The sequence below is a fragment of the Phoenix dactylifera genome, chromosome 16 (assembly GCF_009389715.1).
Source record: "Phoenix dactylifera cultivar Barhee BC4 chromosome 16, palm_55x_up_171113_PBpolish2nd_filt_p, whole genome shotgun sequence".
NCBI lineage: Eukaryota > Viridiplantae > Streptophyta > Magnoliopsida > Arecales > Arecaceae > Phoenix > Phoenix dactylifera.
This window is the reverse complement of record NC_052407.1, coordinates 10,700,911-10,711,920: the sequence shown is the minus strand read 5'-3', so window position 1 is coordinate 10,711,920 and position 11,010 is coordinate 10,700,911. Positions and strand designations below refer to the sequence as shown.

At 39.5% G+C, this 11,010-nt stretch overlaps 1 pseudogene; it reads right to left on the bottom strand.

The window, feature by feature from the left end:
• Positions 1-625: 625 nt before the first annotated feature.
• On the bottom strand, positions 626-10,529 carry LOC103719301 (annotated as a pseudogene).
• Between the last annotated feature and the right edge of the window lie 481 nt (positions 10,530-11,010).

The window sequence follows — 11,010 nt, the reverse complement described above, 5'->3', positions numbered from 1 at the left end:
ATGGGAATGTTGGTCAATTTTGATGGTGATTTCAATATTGAATTCAACGGTAGGACTCGTCGACTGCTTTTATATAGATTGACATAATTACTGGTCTACATCGGTGTATTTTTTCTCTAGAATTAGCCCATTTCTTTTCCTTTGATGCTCAAACAGAAAAGGCAAATGAACAAGAACAATTTTCAAACGACCCAAGTTCGTTCCATCAACTTGGTAAGCTTTATTATCTACCCAAATGAGCTCATCTCCAGAAAATTACTCCATATCTCATAATTCAACCATTCAACAGAAGTGGAGACGCTGCTAACCTTCCTAAGATTTCTAGAAACAACACTCTTCTTTCAACAGACCACTACAGGATCACCAAAGAATATAGAATATACTTGTGTTCGAAGTTCAAAGTTACATGAGAACCTTGCAAGAGGCACTGAAAAAATACTAAATTATGGTGTGTCATGCTCATATTCTTCATGCTTATCCATCTACTGAGTGGTGATACAGAAAGACAAACAAACAGCAAAACTTTTATGGAAGATATTTGATCCACTTGTAAGAACCCTCCTTTACCATCCAAAGTAGACAACTTTTGAACATTGGAACATGTTCAAGAATAATAAGCTCATCATGCATCTAAATTGTCCGAGGTATGCATGTCAATGCAAAAAGCTCGAGACAACTTTATTCCATAGAACACTTTGTTTTTCACAGACAGATAGGGACACTAATAACAGCATTATAATCAAATCCCCTGCCAAATCCTTGATTTCATACAATGACTTAAAGCAACTTGTTTCAAGCAGAACATGGTGGACATTTTATTGGTCTTCAAACAAACACAAATATTGCGACTCTTAACTTTCATCATATAAACAAAGTAATCTCCAACCCAAATCAGATGATGGTGCTTGAATGTACAGACTATATCCTCTCCTCCCTCCTAAAAGCCCTGATGTTCTCTTCAAGGCTGCACTGTTGTCTATTCATCTCATTATCATCGTATCATAACCAACAGTTATGGAAAAGTCCATTTTGTCCTCACATGAGAAGAATGATGGCTTATGACAAGTGATTGAGAGCCTTGGGCCTGAGAGATACTTCACCGAATGCTTTTATATCATCCAATAGCACCTTCTAGGTGTCCTTCAGATGGATTATCCAAATTGAACGCGTCATCACAACAAAGACACTTGGAACTACTTCTTCACCTAGATGCATCATCAAACAAATGGTTTGAAGAAAATTAGTTGAGTGAATTAATTAATAAATAACATAAAATATTAGTTTTTTCGTTAAATATTATGTTTCATAACAATATAAGTCAAGCTTGCAAGGTAGAAGAGGCTAGACAGTAAAATGCACTATGTAATGACTTCGCAGGCATATTTCACCACATATAATTAAATCATGGCCATAATAATTAGAGAACTGTTAACCTATGGCAAAAATAGCTTAGCACATTACAAAATTTTATATTGTAAAATTGATTTCAGTTTGCGTTAGATTTTTTTATATAGGTAGGATAAATGTTGCTGCCTTTATTAAGGTTAGCAATAAACAAAACTTCTAATAATCTTTATGCTGGAAATGAACATAAACATGCAATAATAATGGTAGATTGTTCATATCTATAGTTTATTGAATAATTTTAGAAAATTTGAAACTCATTAACCTGTCTATTTCAAAAATAGTGTTAAATTATTAGATAAAAACCGGGAACAAACATGTTTGGGATTGGCATAACCCAAATTAAATCCAATTTGAATCAAAATGAAAAAAAAAAAAAAAAACTAATCCATTTCCATTCAGATCAAATTAGGTTGGGTTTAAGATTTATTTTTTGATTTATTGAGTTTATCAAGTCAAATCATATCACGAATAATTCAAACAAAAACCACGTATAAATTATAAGAAACAACATAGATTGATGATTGACTGCATAAAGGTTATCAGTAAAAGCCAAACTGGCTTCTTAACTTCATTAGAGAGAAGAGGGATCATGGTTATTTTTCGGAAAGATGAGAGGAGTATATTGTGGATTATACTACTCCACCTCTCCCAATGGAGTAGTTTACTCTGGGTTAAACAAGTTAGCTAGACTTGGACTGATTTTGACCAAAGTAGTTTATTTTGGAATGAGTGGGATAAGAATTTGATGCTTGGTGAAATAACTGGACTAGGTAGCTCTGATTCCATGTTAATCTGCTTCCAAACGCAGCCTAAAGGTTTAGTGCTTCTTGTGGAAGATGCCTTGGTATCCCGTACCATGTTCTAATGTATTATCTGCCATAGGTTTGGACAAGGAGTGCACTCCAAATGCTCCATGGTCAGAGAAAATGTTCCGAACAATCTGCTTCAATGTCCCTGGGCCAGGCAGGTTTGGGACCATGCCGAGATGACAAAAAAACCAATTGAGCCGGGAATACATCTTTCATTCCCTTGCCTCCCCTCCTCACAATCTGGCAGACAGTTGATTAAAGGCCCAAATTGCCTATATTCTCTAACAAATTTGGAATGCTCAAAACTTTCATCTATTCCAAGGTAAGACCCAAAAGATAGTAGAAACTTGAGTAGGCCTACACTATGCTGCTAAACATTTGAATGCTCAAAAGTCAGGTTTGTGGGCAATTCCTCCACTGCGATTGCTTGGATCGTATTAACAGAAATTGCAGCTATCCATTCATTGCTGACATTAGTGGAAAGCGCCTCATATTTATCGTGAAGGGAATCAATCAGGAAACAGTTGCAGCTGATCTTGCTTGCGGTTCTGTTGATAAGGTTGTTTATAGCCATGATGGCGGATTGTAGAGGAAGCAATTTCCTAGGAGTTTAGTTTGGTGCCCAATCCCTTCTAATTACCCACCCACTGCCCAACACCTGGAGGAAAACAAAGAGCAAACGTTTAGTCTCTTTAAAAGTGGCCATCAAATCCCTTCACCATATGTCTCTTTGATAATGAATGCTCGTAGTAAGCACTCAAGAAAGAAGATTTTTCTTGAATAAGAACCTGCCTTGCAACAAAAACTTTTGATGTAGACTTTTGGAGCATTTACTCCAAATCTAGCCAACATATGGGTCATCTTTGTACAGATTATGGTACGCCGTACCGGCCCAAACCGGATGGTATAGGATGTACTGTACCGTATCGTTTCGGTACCGGTATGTGGTACAGGTGGCGTATCAACACTCGGTATGCCAAAAAAAATTTGTACCATACCTTACCGATACTGTGCTAGTGTGGCACTAGTATGGGGTCCAATACAAAGACGGCAAAACTTGGTACAGATCTTCCAAAACTTTAAAGCCAAGAACCCTCACTTGCATGGTGAGAAAGAATGTCTTTGACTCGATGCAGCTACGACAGGATTTTGTATGCCAAGTTTGTACTTGAGATCAAAAGTATCGGTTTAAAGAAATTCTATCCATTATGCATCTTTATCATTGAGCTTGAGCTTATATTGACTATTTATATATCTCAATGTCTCATGATCCGAAAAAGGATAAAGTACTCTGATACAAAGTTGTGCCACTAATGCCCCAAAGCTCAAATGATAACATAGAAGTCTTTATAGTAATGACTATCTTATGTGAGAATTACTCAGTTTTTCAGTAAAGATGGCGATGGACCTGCCATCTTGGCTAAATATTGCAACATTTCCATATCTAAACATTGTTACAAAGCAAGTACCTTGTTGAAGATGGTGGACCTTTAGAAAAGTATTTCACAAATAGTTCTCTAGTAAGCACTTCTTACAAAGTTCTTCCTTCATCTTCTCTTGTGAACCACTGAAGGACTTACCTTCATATGCTCACCAAATTCCAAGTTGCTCCCATCAAATGGAAGCATGCTTCTTCAATTTGGTGGCAACAAACTTCACCTTTTGATGATCAAGGACTTCTTTACAGTCAAAATATCGCTTGAAAATATTGAATCAATTAATGAATTCATCGGGTTGCATCTAACCTTCAAAATCAAGAAGGCCCACCTTAATGTCGTAGTCTCAAAGGAAACCTTAGTCCCTTTGAGTGTGGCAATCAGAGAAAGCCTCTTAGGTCTTTGCTTAACTTCCAGCGATTAGCACAATGGAAGGGGTTAAGTTGTGAGGCCCAGCCTCACTGGGCCGGCCCAACACCAAGAGAGGGTCCGAAAGCCCTCTTCCCATTCGGAATAGGGCAGAGCCCTGTTCAACCATGCGGAGGAGTAAAAGTCCTCCACCGCAGGCACTGTCGAAGGCTAGGATAAGCCTAGCCTCCTCTTCGATTAAGTCCATCCGCCGCGATTCTTGCGACGAAGCAACCCCCCCCCCCCCCCGGGCTTATCCCCTCACCCTCTAGCTAATCTCCTTCGGAAAACCTTCTATAAATCTTCTATCTCTCAACGATTGACTCATCTCTGAGCTCCACCGAGCACCTCCTCCTCCCTCTTCTCCAGTGACCGGAGTGCCGCCTCGGCCAAGCGTCGTTGCCGAAGTCCCTTGTTTTTCCTTCTAGACCACCGACGACACTATTTTTGCTTCTTCTCCCTGTTTCGAGCACCGTCACCGCTAGCCGCCAGACCGAGCCTCCCTCGGCTGAGAACCGCCACCTCCGTCGACCGTTGGTAAGCTCTCTTCCCCTATTCCTTCGGTCAAGCCAACCGAGCGGCTTTCTTCCCCTATTTTGGCCAAACCGAGAATGATCTCAGTCTTCCTTTCTCGCCGACTGTCGTGGCGGCCCCCTACTGTCTAGATGCCGCCACCACCTGCTATCAACGGCTGGTCGTCTACCACCCAGGCCCAGCCTCCGCCGGACCTTCTTCCCCGACCTCATCCTTCTCCTCTTCCCTCTCTTCCTCCTCTTTGATCTTCTTATTTCTTCTACTTTCTTCCCATCTTTCTCCTATTTGTAATTAATTAATTTTTTAAAAAAAGAAAGAAGGAAAACCTTCTTTTCTCTCTCCAGTTGACTCAGAGACCAGATATATTGATGATCCTGGATAGCTCGTGTCATCGATGGACAAAACCTAGATCCCTGATTAAACTCGGACTGAGAATCTCTCTCCTCTCCCTTTTTTCTCTCTCTAGACAGACTTAGGAATCCTAGTGTAATCTTTGCTCTTCTTGTTGCTCGGATCCAAGTTGACCCAGTTTGGAGACCCTGAACTGTCTCGATACTCGTGCGGTAGACCGATCCATTACTTCAACCCCAGCTAGATTTGGTCACTTTTGATGTTCACCTGACCTGTTGAATCCTCCTTGCTCGGACTGACCTGGGTAGTCGGGCACTATCACGTGACCGACCTGATCTGGGGGCATGAAGTCGTTCTCCAGTAGTGTTTGATTTTGACTTCGCTTGACTTCTGGAATGATGATGAAATTTATGATATTTTAATTATATTAAAACAAGTGCACTTGTCTAACTGGAGTGAAATTTTGAAGTGATAAGAGGCAACTAACCTAATGCTTCAATGTGTATTTTTTGAATTTTTGGTAAAATAATAATTACTTGATTAAATTTAATTATGATATCTATTTTATACTTAGTTAAACGGGTCAGGCATGTTCATGTTATGATTACTTTAAAATATATTATGTGCTATATTATAAAATTTGAAAAAAAATATGACTGGGCAAATCATGAAAAATTTGTTTTATAAATATGTATTTTCAGCACAGCTATAATCTGTTCTGGCCCCGCCAATGGAGATTATTCGTTGGCCCTATCAACTTGTAATCTGTGAAAAACTGATTTCGACACTGCACCACCGGTGATTAGAATAGTGGTATTTGGACACTGCTGTCACCGGTGGTTAATAATAGTGATTTTTGGCACTTTGTGCAACCCATGCCACTGGGTTACGTGACCATAGCCTGATTTCTGATTTTTGAGTTCTCTTTCTGGCATTTTTTGTAAAAACTATAGTATGTTTCAAAAGAAATATGCATTATTCGAGGAATAATTTATTTTTCAGTCAATATTTTGTGCTTTTAACTAAATTATTTGGCATGCTTTGACCCCACCTTGGGGTATTATGTTGCTTATTGAGCTTGTATAGCTCATTATTATGTTTCTCTATTTTTCAATCATTGGAGTTTTAGTCAGTCTAGTTAGAATATTTTATTTGGTTTACGTTAGTAGTTAGCAATTGTTGACTTATGTCACCTTGGAGATATTGTGAGAATTATTTGAATAAGATGTTGATTAAATAAATTTTCAGAAATTATTATTGTTTTGATATGATCTGCAGCCTTGCATGCCTATATGGTCCGCCATACAGGTACGCGGCGTCTGTTATGCTCTAAGTTCGGGGTATGACATGTCTTTGCTTAACATCCAACCATTAGTACAGTGGAAGGGGTTAAGCTCCTCTTCAAAATTGCTAAGAATTTCATGTTTTGAAACGTAAAGAGATACACCATGTCCAAACGCCTGATAGCAAACTACATGCTCTTCTAGTTGCTGCACTTGTCTCCTCGAGTCATCCATATTGATGTCACATTAGTCTTATTCGCATAATGGAGTGCCTTTTACTCTTGGTCCACAATGCTAGTGCTTAGCCATCAACTTGGGTTTGATAACAATCTTGACATTGGCTGGTGGAGAAGTATAAGCAGGGAACACAAAAGCAACCACAGATATAGGTTCGCCATCTTAAGGAACCCACCAAGGGGATATGAGCAACATGAGACTTAGAAGAACTATCTTCTAAATGAAAAGAGAAATTTTTTAATCCAAACAAGAGTTACCTAAATTGCCTGGCATAAATGCACATTATAAATCAGTGTGATTTGAATAAATTCATAATATGATCCAATGTAAATCAAAAGATGAGATAGGGAAAAAACTTACCTTATCAAGACAAACAAGGTTTAGATGCTACCGGTTTATGAGGATTTAGGGCTCATAGTTTGTAGACTCTAGATGGGAGTTACATCGAGAGAAAGCCATGCAAGTGGGATTCCAAATTGGTAGAATTGTGACTTTCTGCTGCTGGGAAACAAATAGGGGTTCAATCAGTGAATATGAAGTGGGTGAGAGATATTCGTAAGATATCTCAAATCAAAAGATATTCGGAAAGCAAATAAGCTCTGTATAATATCAAATGGTGAATAGAAATCAATTTTATAACTGGCTGATTGTGTCCGCACTTTTAAGGATAACGCTTTGCCTTAATTAAAATAAAGTCAAAATGCTTGGCATTGGCTTGCATATAGGGATCAGGATCAAGGGATTATAGTGTTTTGTCATTTAATTTCTATAACTTAGTGAGATTGCAACAGTCACCTATCCTAATCAAAATTAGGACATATTTTAAGTTTTTAGGATTGTATTTTCTAATCCTACTCTTGTTGTATTTATTCATTATTACGCACTAAATTTCAAATTACAAACCCAGACCCATACCATGAGAACCCATGAATCAGGTAACATAGATCCAAACAACTTGATTTCTCTCTCACAAAGCACCCCTTATATATAGGCATAGCCATATCTCCATTTCTATGCGTGCACACAAAAAATAATAAAATAGATTCATCCATGGCTAGGAGGGAATGCACAAGAACAAAAAGTTTATATGAAATACTAAAAAGACTACACAAGTACCATATGCTTTCACAAGAAACTAAAAGGCAATTGGCCAAATATCAACTGCCTAAATAAATGATCAAGGGACCTCAGCAGTCAATAAATGCATTTTCCAGCCAATAATAACTTCAAGATGTTTGGACCAACTTTAACGACCATCTCACGTGCCACTTGGGCACTGCATGATCAACCTTAAATTTTTGCTTCCTTTGATGAAAAACAGCAAATATGTTTACTTTTAGCTACACCAAAAAACACTTACCAAATATCATTGACAGAAACTGGAAGTAGATTTCCAATCATCCAATCCATGCAATACAAAATACACATGCTTTTGGCATCGGAAGCAATAGAGAAGCTGATGTCAAGAATGCTATCGTGAGTATGTAAACATCAAGGATCTTGAAGAAGCTCACCTTTACCAATTTGCAACTTATGTTAAAGGTAGTTATTTTTCAGAAGGTATTTATTAACTGCATGTGGAGGTATCTTGCTAATACCACATCACGGAAAGGTAAACACTACTTCCTTAGACTGGTATGGTCCCTCGAATTATATGAGTAAAAATTAATTTTAGATGATGAATGAAAAAAATTAAAATTTCTTTTCGATTATTCTTCTTTCCCTTTTTTGTGCTTGAGAATTTTCCTAAGATCATGGATAAAATTGCTTTGGGAGCAGGGTTTTGTTAGTGTGCTAATTTTCTTCACAGAAATCTGAAACAAATTCAGATTCTGTAAAATTCCTCATATCTGAAATTTGTTTCAGATCTTTACTTCAAACTTCCAGAGCAAACCTAAATAAAGATTGCTATATGGTCTTGTATTTTGGTGTAAGTCTTGCAAAAAAAAAAAAGATTGTTCTTCATTTTTTTCTAAATGATGATGATGGGCCATCATGAAGTTTATATTTCACTATTTGAGAAGAATATGAATTCCAGCTTTCTCAACAATGTAAAATTATGTATGCCTGTTAAAAGAAAGCAACTTAATACAGATCAAAAAGGCTTGAGACCAATAAATTTTTTAATGAAATTTGAATTGAGCATATCTCCTAGCTAACAGTGTTCCACAGCCTCTTATGCCTCTCCACACCCCACCCCACCCCCAACAAAAAAAAAAAAAAATGCTTTAGGAAATGTCAGTGTTTCGTTGCATTAGCACATGAATTGACATTTAAATGAAATTCCTCAAAACAAGTTAAAAATTTTGAATATTTGACACATACCTGAGTGAAGAAAGGCATATGCGTCGGCCGAGTTTCTCTTCAGGATAGCTTAAGAAGAGAAGAGCATTTGGCATCAGCTTGACTTCTGTCATAAAATCAACATGTCAAACTCCATAGTATTGCCACATTACTCAAATAGAGCATATCCTGCCAATGAGTGCCAGAAAATATCATGAAAACTCTACGGAAGACATTTCTCAATCAGATTAAGTTCGTCATGAGCCTCCTCAGAGGAAAAACAGTACTCCATGTTCCCTTATTGATGATGTTGAAGCATCTGAAGATTCCTAGCCAAGCAAAGAAACAGCTTGAAGGAAAGTGATACCCTTTATGAAATGCAAGCAATTTTAATCAGATGTCGCCCTCTTTGCCACAGACAAATTTTGGAGCTTCTGCAGCATTGCGACCCACCCATTTCCAGGCCTGCAGGTTCATGAGCCCAATTCTCCTCATACAGTCATACCAAAGAAGGGAAGACCATTTTCAGCCATTTCATCACCTGCTCAAGGTTATCCTTGCTCTTGTTTGGCTAGAAACACAGCAGAAAAAATCAACCTAACTAGAACCAACAAGAGAGGAGCATTTCACATGAACATGAAAGCATCCTAGTGACATAACAAATCCCTTCATATTGCCATCACATTACTCAAATCAGAGCATTTCCTGCCAATTAGTGATGTAAACCTATCATAAAATCTCAACAGAGGACATTTCTCAATCAGATTGGGTACATCATAAGCCTCTTTAAGAAAAACAGTACTTCTTGCCCCTTATTCTTGATATAAAAATCCCATGATTCTTGACCCGCAACAGCTGGGATAGCAGCCAATACTCCTTATGAAATGCATCCAATTTATCTGATAAATGATTTTCCACAGTCAAATTGAATAGCTCATGCAGATTAAAATATGGAGAAGAGAACGCCATTTTCTGCCATTTTAGCTCTTCCTCAAGCTAATGCTTGTTTGGCCCGAAACCAGAAGGAAATTTCAACTTAAAAGCAAACGGGCCAGAGAAATTACCATCTCCAGGAATCACCTTGGTCACCTTCAGAACACTTCCAAGTTTCAATTTTTCTTCACGAGCAGCGATAGCCAATGAAGAATCCCAGCTTTCCAGATAGAGATAGTCCACCCCATTCACATTCCGGATGGGAAATACTCCGGATACTTTCACCGTGGGCCTGACGGAGATAGAACAGATAGCTTCGGCCTCCTCGGCGGACACCCTGCCGTCTTTCTCTGTTAGCCTGACGGAGGTGGGGCCCCGGGAGGCGCCTCCGCTGGAGACCTTGAACATGGCGGGATGGCGCTGGATGAGGGAGAGGTGGTTCCAGTTCTGGACGAAGGTGACCTCCTTGACTCCTTCTCGAGGTCGCGGAGGAGGACGGAGCGGCTCTTGCAGGAGGAAATGATGGAGTGGAGGTGGAGGAGGAGGGCGGGCTTCTTCGGGAGGTTTATGGCTCCGGGACGCGGCGGCAGACTTTCTTCTTTGGCCGCCTCCCGCCGCCGGAGTAGGAGGACATGGCCCTGGATTGGATCTAGAGAACGGTGAGACCGAGTAGGGTTTTAGGGATGACTGCAGAGGATCTTCGGGCAGAAGTTGGAGTCGTTCTTCTCGCTCTCATTCTTCTCGGATCGAAGGGAGAGGGTTTAGGAATTCAGAGCACAGTGTTCGTTTTGGGAGGACGGAGGAGAAACCCAGACAGAAAAGGCATGAGATTTTTTTTGACACGTCTCTCTCTCTCTCTCTCTCTCTCTCTCTATATATATATATAACAAGATTTATATTTATTTTTGAAAAAATCACTAAACACAGATGCGCCCCTCTTTTTGCCACCATCATCCACCCTTTCTGCTGCTTTAGCTCACCTTCTCCACCCTCCTTAACTGTGTGTGTTTGGTTGAGATTATGGGAGGGAGGATAGATGGGATTGGAATGATAGATGGCCCTCGTCCATCATTTGGTTCAAAAAAATTTAGAAACGATGGATGAAAGAGAAATTATCTATCCATCATGGATAAGGCTGCAAATGGGTCGGGTTGACCCGAGACCCGACCCGGCCCGACCCGCGTAGATCCGATCCGACTCCAAATTTTAGGATCCGCGGATCCGGATCGGGTCCTAAAATTGGATCCGAATCATTTTCTGGGTTGGGTCTGGGTTTACCGAACGGACCCGACCCGACCCGAATGGACCCAAAGAGAAAAAGAAAGAGGG